The sequence below is a fragment of the Grammomys surdaster genome, unplaced genomic scaffold (genome assembly GCF_004785775.1).
Source record: "Grammomys surdaster isolate TR1022 unplaced genomic scaffold, NIH_TR_1.0 170317, whole genome shotgun sequence".
In the NCBI taxonomy this organism is placed as follows: Eukaryota; Metazoa; Chordata; class Mammalia; order Rodentia; family Muridae; genus Grammomys; species Grammomys surdaster.
This window is the reverse complement of record NW_021623341.1, coordinates 1-7,529: the sequence shown is the minus strand read 5'-3', so window position 1 is coordinate 7,529 and position 7,529 is coordinate 1. Positions and strand designations below refer to the sequence as shown.

Below are 7,529 nucleotides of genomic sequence, written 5' to 3'. Positions count from 1 at the left end.
AGAAAGAAAGAAAGAAAGAAAGAAAGAAAGAAAGAAAGAAAGAAAGACCCGGAAGAGGGGGAGAGGCAGAGAAGAGGAGGGTGAGAAAGACAGTAAAAGAGGCCAGCTGGGAACACGTGGGAACAGAGTGTGAAATCTTAAAATTAACTTTCAAAAAGAAACTAAGGTAACTTTTAAGTGTGCTTCCAAATATCAGCAAACTGAGTTATAGGTGCGAACTGATTGGTGTTGACTAAAAAAGTAACACTATTCACGTACTTTGTACCTTTGGCCACTTGGGACACATTTTCCCTCAATACAATTGTCATGGAACTAAATAAAAAATAAAATAAAATCACTCAATGATAGGAACCAGGAAATGAGCTTTAGAGAATCAGAATAGCAAGCCAGAGTGCTGGAGAGATGGCTCAGTGGTTAAGAGCAGTGTCTGCTCTTCCAGAGGTCCTGAGTTCAATTCCCAGCAACCACATGGTGGCTCACAACCATCTGTAATGGGATCTGACGCCCTCTTCTGGTGTGTCTGAAGACAGCTACAGTGTACTCATATAAATAAATAAATCTTTTTTAAAAAAAAAAGCCGGGCAGAGGTGGCACATACCTTTAATCCCAGCACTTGGGAGACAGAGGCAGGCAGATCTCTGAGTTCGAGGCCAGCCTAGTCTACAGAGTGAGTTCCAGGACAGCCCGGGCTATAAAGAGAAACCGTCTCGAAAAAAAAAACAAAAAAAAAAAACAAAAAAAAAAAAAACCAGAATAGCAAGTCAGCTATTCCTCTAGTTAATCTAGACACTGGTTTATCCATCACTCACAGCCTCACTAAAATGTCACCTTTGCCTGCATCCTCTAGTCCCTGAATGCTCAAGCATATTAACATTCTTTTCATTTTTACTATATTGAATGAACCATTATAAGGCAATGTCTTTAGAAAGTTTCCAGGTTTGCTGGGAGTTCAGCAAATACTAAGCACCTCCAAATTGCTTCAGTATGGGATCAATTTATCCTTAATGAAGTCACCAAGTAAGAACATAACGTTGGGCCTGAGGAAATGGCTTTGTTTAAGGGTTAAGAGCCAGAATAGCTGACAACTGCCTGTAACTCCATCCATAGAAATAGAAAATACATAATTCCATTTCAGAGTAAGTTAAAAACAGGACTTATGGCATCCATCTTAATCTAACAGTACCATAGTCCCTCAAAGAATCTTAAAGGATTGCTAATGCTTCTGAGGTAAGCTGTCTTCATCCATAGAAATACATAATAGAGAAATTCATTTAGTGACTTCCCAACTCCAGGTAATTATAAAATCCAAAGTAATGTGTTAGTTATAACTAACAGTTTAATTAAAGGTAGAACTTGCCTGAGTGAAGCAGGAAAGCACCAAGGTTCCAATATTGTAAGGACAAAACTCAACTATTGCTTCATTTCTACTAGTGGTTATGGTAGTGTTAAAATCACCCATCAAAGCCAGGCTTGGTGGCACATGCCTTTGGTTCTGGCACTCAGGAGGCAGAGGTAGTCAAGATCTCTGTGAGTTCAAGGCCTGTCTGGTCTACATATGGAGTTCCAGGACAGTCAGGGTAGAGAAACCTTGTCTCAAAAAAACCAACAGGAAAAGTAAGTACGAGAGAGAGAGAAGCAAGCTGGGGCTGGGCATTTGCTGCCAGGACCTACATAGTAAAGAACCTACCCCTTCAAGATGTCCTCTGCAAATTGTCCTGACCTTCACATGTGGACTGTGACACATGTCAGTACAACACACACACAATTAAATGTAAAAAGCCACATGAAGCTGACAACTATCACTTACCTGACAGAAAGGAACTCAGAGAAAGGGGAGAGGGACCGTGAGGGGGACAGGAAGGGGGTGATTAATGGAAAAAAAGAACAAATCATAGTGTACTTTACCTCCTCATAAATGAGTGCTAGTTCTGAGCTCAAAAGGTGTACAATCAAAGGTGTTAAAATTTGTTTAATCAACATTTCAGATTGATCTGTATTTGAATAACTTAGTACTAGTTTGAACATTTCTACAGATCTCATAAAAATGTTCCGAGGTTCTTTTTTGAGACAATGTCTCAACTATGTAGGGCCTGAGTAGCCTGGATCACTGCAGTGACACTCCCTGTCTCAGGAGTACTGAGATTGAAGGTATATGCTACCACACCCAGCTTAAATTTTATCTAACAGCATTAAAACATAGTTATAAACCTTGAAAACTATTTCTAGTAAACAAAATATAGAATTCCTATCAGATAAATTGCTAAAGGCAACAGAAATTCCATGTTCTGCTTATTAAAACTTTGTAAATGACTATAGACTACAGTTCTAACCAAAAGGAATAATGGAACCTGTGATACAATTAACATTTCGTTTAGTTTACACCTTACACAGGAAGTCCGTTGCCATATACTATAAATTCAGGACAATCCCCAAACCTAAATGTTATATAATATTGCTATAATTACAGAAAACCAACAGGAGAGGCCAATGAGTATCAAAAGTTTGATACTCATTGTATCAAAAGTATCACTTTAAACTCATGATTAACAGACACTCTTACTTTTTTCAGCAACAGCTAAATAACTAGCAAGCATATGACAGATCCTAAGGATTAAGTATTATGCTGAAAAATCTACCTCCTAATTAAGATGAATATGCCATACAGTGTAAGGAGGTAGTAGTCTTTAGCAAACCTAGCTCATACAGGATTATTATTCCCTTGGGTTTGGTGACAGTGTAAAGTCTCTAAGCAGAAGGGTGTTAGTGACAATTCCAAATATAACCATGAGGTAGAGAGCACTAAGCGTAACCTATATGGTCAAACTCTTGATCCAGTGCTCTCCTAAAACAGCTCTGTGGTTATTTATCCATTAGCTGTAATTTCAACTTACTATAAAGGTGCCTTCCTGATCATAGAGTTCCCTCATACCACCTCATAGGGAAAAAAGTCATTTTAAGAGACAATACAGCTTAAATAAATGAAAAGTCATCATGCTTGGCTTCATTTACAAAGAAAGAAAACAAAACCTAGGATGAAGGTTTCAAATACTTTATTTCTTTATTAGTTTTTCAGTCTGCCATAGTTTAATGAGTACATGATTCTTTGACTTGGCATTCACTTATGAGTTAGTTTGGAAACAATTCCTTGATTATTGTACCAGCTGACATGACTACTGATCTCTCCATTCCTTTGGGGTGACTCTGCCAACAGGGGACAGGTTCCATTCTATTCCAATTTGTGTGGCTGTCTGTAAGAATTAAAAGGCTGTCAGTTATACATATTTAAACCATAGTCCATTCTCAACTTGGAAACTGTATCTTCAAAATTACAAAGAAATTCTCCTCAGTTTAACAATAAACAGCGAGTCACCTGGGATATAGTGCTTTACACAGCAGTCAAAACATTGCTGTCTGTTCTGAGTTGGAGAAAATGGTCTAAATCTGCATTGTCCAATATAAGACTCACTGGCCACATTTGGCCATTAAGTAGTTAGAATGTCTAGTGGTGATGGCACACACATTTAATCCCAGCACTCAGTAGGCAGATGCAGGCGATTCTCTGAGGACACCCTGGTCTACAGCAGGACAGCTGAGATTATACAGAGAAACTCTGTCTCCAACTAACCCCCATCCGAAAAAAAGTATGTGGAATGTGATAGAAGACTGAGGAAATGAATTCTGAAATTGTTCTTAAATCAAAACTATATTTTAGGGCTGGAGAGATGGCTCAGATATTAAGAGCACTGACTACTCTTCCAGAGGTCCTGAGTTCAATTCCCAGCAACCACAAGGTGGCTCACAATCATCTGTAATGGGATCCTATACCCTTTTCTGACGTGTCTGAAGACAGCTACAATATACTCATATACATAAAATAAACAAATGTTTGAAGACCCTGGGTTCAATCCTCACCACTAAAATTAATAGTATATTTCAGGCAAGGGTTGAATTATCCCTTTTATTGAGACAGCTTTGGTTCCATGTAGCCAAGGGTGACCTTAGACTTGTTATGTAGCTAAGATGCCCCTAAACCCTTGATCTTCCTATATCTCTACTGTTGAGATTACAGGTGTGTGCCACCTCACACAGCAATCTGTATCACTTACACAGAAATATATTTATTAAAATTCCAAAATTACCACTTTTAACCAGAAAATAACTAGAAGACAAGTTGTTAAGCAACAGATGTAGAACCCTAAAATATGGCAAACAAGGTATATTTCAACTATCAAGAAAATTATGGGGCTGGAGAGATGGCTCAGTGGTTAAGAGCATTGACTGCTCTTCCAGAGGTCCTGAGTTCAATTCCCAGCAACCACATGGTGGCTGACAACCATCTGTAATGGGATCCAGGGCAGTGGTGGCACACGCCTTTAATCCCAGCACTTGGGAGACGGAGGCAGGTGGATTTCTGAGACTACAGAGTGAGTTCTAGGACAGCTAGGGCTATACAGAGAAACCCTGTCTCGAAAAAACCCCCCAAAAAAAAGAAAGAAAGAAAGAAAATTACATTTGGGTTTTGGAGTTGTTTTCTGTTGAGCCCTCAGGTTTGCTATAGCTCTAACTGCTCTCATTATTCTCTCAGTCTGTCTGCCTCAACCTCCCATGTGCTGGCACTGCACGTGTGCATCTCCAACCACACCGGCTTGTGCCTCAGCTGTGACTACAGAAGTTTAGAAGGAAATCAGGTCACTGAAGTATATCAAGGAAGATGACTCAAAATACGAAAATCCAGAAATTATACAACAAAAAACCTGGCCAACATATCTATAAATCTTTTCAGTTGAATAAAGATACCATGGCAATGTTGTTGTTCTTATTGCTGTGAATTGCACCCAGGGCCCTGTCAATGTCAATCATGTACTTTATAACCTATGACAGCAATCTTCTACTAGCTGATGTCATATGGAAATATGATGGGACAGAATTTCTCTACTGCATGAACTGATGTACAAATTATGAAGATAAGCATATGTAACTCAACATTAGAATGTTTTAACTGTTTTGGGGGTAACCTCTCACTATGTACATTATATAGCCCAGGCTAACCTCACATTTGTAGATATATAACACCATGCTTGGGCTCCACAAATAAGATTCTTATAACAGATACACAATACAGAAAAGGGCTGCCTTATAATCCAACAAAAACTTTGTTACTAGAAACATTAAAAATGCCGGGCAGTGGTGGCGCACGCCTTTAATCCCAGCACCTGGGAGGCAGAGGCAGGTGGATTTCTGAGTTCGAGGCCAGCCTGGTCTACAGAGTGTGTTCCAGGACAGCCAGGGCTACACAGAGAAACCCTGTCTCGAAAAAACAAAAAAAAAAAATTAAAAACATGAATGAGCCGGGCAGTGGTGGTGCACGCCTTTAGTCCCAGCACTTGGGAGGCAGAGGCAGGCGGATTTCTGAGTTCGAGGCCAGCCTGCTCTACAGAGTGAGTTCCAGGACAGCCAGGGCTACACAGAGAAACTCTATCTCGAAAAACAAAAACAAACAAACAAAAAAAAAGATGGATGAATGCTGAATGCAAAGGAAGACACACATATTGGGTTGATCAGATAGTCTTTCCAATCCTTCCTTAACTAGAACTAGATGAGAATAAAACATATTAACATAGACTAAATGAGAATAAGACATATCTAAATTAAAAACCACTGAGCCTGAGATTATAGCTCAATGACAGAGCACTTGCCTAACATGTATGAGACCCTGAGTTTAATCCCTAGCACTGCAAAAGAAATTATCAACTAATAGTACTTACATATGTCCATGTAGATATACAGAAGATGCCTCCACCTGCTAATATAGCATTTCCATATTTATCATGGAAATTAGGTGTCCTCTTCTGATGGCTCTGCCTTGCCACCACTTGCTGAATGCTTCGAACTTAGAAAAGAACACAGAAATACATAAATCAGTTATCAAAAAACAACACAACTGCCAATCAAGAAAGCAAAGGTAGTGAACTCTACAGACTACAATTCAACTAAATGTTAACCACAAGAACAAGTGATCTGGCAGTAGTGGTGCATGCCTTCCTTTAGTCCCAGCACTTAGGAGGCAGAAGCAGGCGATTTCTGAGTTGAAGATCAGCCTGGTTAGAAGCCAATTCTAAGACAGAGAGAGCTACACAGAGAAACCTTGTCTCAAAAAAAAAGAGAAAGAGAGAAAGGGAGGGAAGGGAGAGGGAGGGAGGGAGGGAAGAAGGGAGGGAAGGGGGGAAGAGGGGGGGGAGGCAGGCAAGAAGGAAGAAGGATGGACAGTCAGGAAGAGGGACAAACAAGTAAGCACCTTCTCAAATGCTGTGAAAATAAGACAAACTGCCAGGCTCACATATGAAAGAAAGCTCAGCACTTAGGAGACTGAGACAGGAGAATTGCCAGGAGTGCAAGGCCAAACTGGGCTATACAGTGAATTCTAGGCTATCCTGAGCTACAGTTAAATAATCCATCTCAAAAAAATTAATTTGAAGTCTAGAGATGGCTCAGCGGTTAAGAGTACTGATTGCTCTTTCAGAGGTTTTGAGTTCATTTCCAGCAACAACATGGTTGCTCACGACCATCTGTAATGGAATCCAATGTCCTCTTGGGGGTGTCTGAAGATAGCTACAATGTACTTGCATACATAAAATTAATAAATCTTTTTTTAAAAAGAAAAGATCTCGAAAAGCAAAAAAAAAAAAAAAAGAAAATGAATATCATGAAGTAGGACAGAAACATGATTTTAAAAATACAATAAATGTTGACACAAAATGGTAAATGTACTTCACACAATTTTCTTTTCTGAATTCCTGAAAATTTTCACAACAAAAATAAAAATTAATTATCACCTTAAAACTATGCCCCCAAACTATGGTAAGCAGGATTTTAAAACAATTGGTAAAAAATAAGGTTTTTGATTATATAATAAGAGTAAGCGAGCAAGCATATTTGTAATCTAAGCACTTGGAAGGTGGAAGCAGGAGAATCAGCCTAGGATGCATGAGACCCTGTCTCAAAAAATAGAGTAGAAAAAAATGTATGAGATACAGATTTTATCATCAAGTAATTTCTAGCCTAGAAGTGAGTATTATACATGAAGACACAGGAATCTCTGTCGTACAAGAAAGTAAGAGTTAACTCGGCATTTAGGCAAGTAGGATTTGTTCATATAGATGTAGAAAAATGGAATTAAAATTGACAGAGATAGATCGATCTACTATACCAAAAAGCCAATCAAGTTTGGATGAAGAACAAGGTATACAGGCAGCTTAGTTTAAGGAATAAAACTCAAAAGAAGTGGTAAATACCAAGAAAAGCATTAGTTTTTCTCCTTAAATCTAGACATCACTTCCTTATTGTTTTAAAGGTCTTTAAAGGTGCTTAAAGATACAGAGGAAAAAGCAATGTTGAATTGAGGTGTGACGGTTTATACCTGTACTCTCAGTACTTGGGTGGCTAAGATCGAAAAACTATGCTCCATATTGATGCCAGGCTGGGCTGCAGAGTAAGACTATTTCAGAGCTTTGGGTTCAAATTCTATCAAA

General features: G+C 38.9%; 1 long non-coding RNA gene across 1 annotated transcript; it reads right to left on the bottom strand.

The window, feature by feature from the left end:
- Positions 1 to 3,033: 3,033 nt before the first annotated feature.
- LOC114615859 lies at positions 3,034 to 5,910 on the bottom strand. Its single transcript, XR_003710534.1, has 2 exons — positions 5,766 to 5,910; positions 3,034 to 3,248 (listed from the first exon to the last, which is right to left on the bottom strand). It is a non-coding gene; the product is annotated as an uncharacterized LOC114615859 (long non-coding RNA).
- Between the last annotated feature and the right edge of the window lie 1,619 nt (positions 5,911 to 7,529).